Raw genomic sequence first — 717 nt, forward strand, 5'->3', positions numbered from 1 at the left:
AGGCTGGAATGCAGTGGCACAATCTTGGCTCACTGTAGCCTCGACCTCCCCAGGCTCAAGTGATCCTCCCACTTCAGCCTCCCAAAGTGCTGGGATTACAGGTGTGAGACACTGTGCCTGGTCCTAGCCGTAGCTTTAGGACAGAAATAAAGTTTAAGGCTACGTGTCCAACTCTCTTTTGACTGTCCTCTCAGTTTATTATTCATTAATTCATACCTTTAATGAATACATTTAATGAGTGTCTGCTCCTCCTATGCCAGATGCTGTACTGGAAGCTTCCCAAAAGGTGTGAGGTATATTGAAATTACTGGTCCTCCAGACTCTCAGGGCAGTAGGTGAGACCTGGGGAGGACAGAGCCTCTGGATGTCAGTGTCCCTGGAAGTGACCTTGTTGGTTTACCTCAGTGGACAACCCAAATACCACGTTAATGTGGATTGTGAAGAAGTCCGGGAAGCACTAGTCGTGGACAGAAGAGGCCAAGTTGCCTGCTCTCATTGAGCTTATCCCCCAGTGGGGAAGACAGGCTGCCAACAAGTCAGCAAATCATGGTCCACTGTAGGAATGGTAGCCAAGAACCAGATGCAGAACAGGAAGAATCAGGGTATGGTCAAGTGGGAGTGTTACTGATACATCATTAAGGGTGATGTCACTTTTGTAGAATTTTTTTTGGAGACACTAGATTGGTTCATAAAATCACATTTCCTAGAGAGACAGAA

Source organism: Colobus angolensis, unplaced genomic scaffold, assembly GCF_000951035.1.
Source record: "Colobus angolensis palliatus isolate OR3802 unplaced genomic scaffold, Cang.pa_1.0 Scaffold183, whole genome shotgun sequence".
NCBI lineage: Eukaryota > Metazoa > Chordata > Mammalia > Primates > Cercopithecidae > Colobus > Colobus angolensis.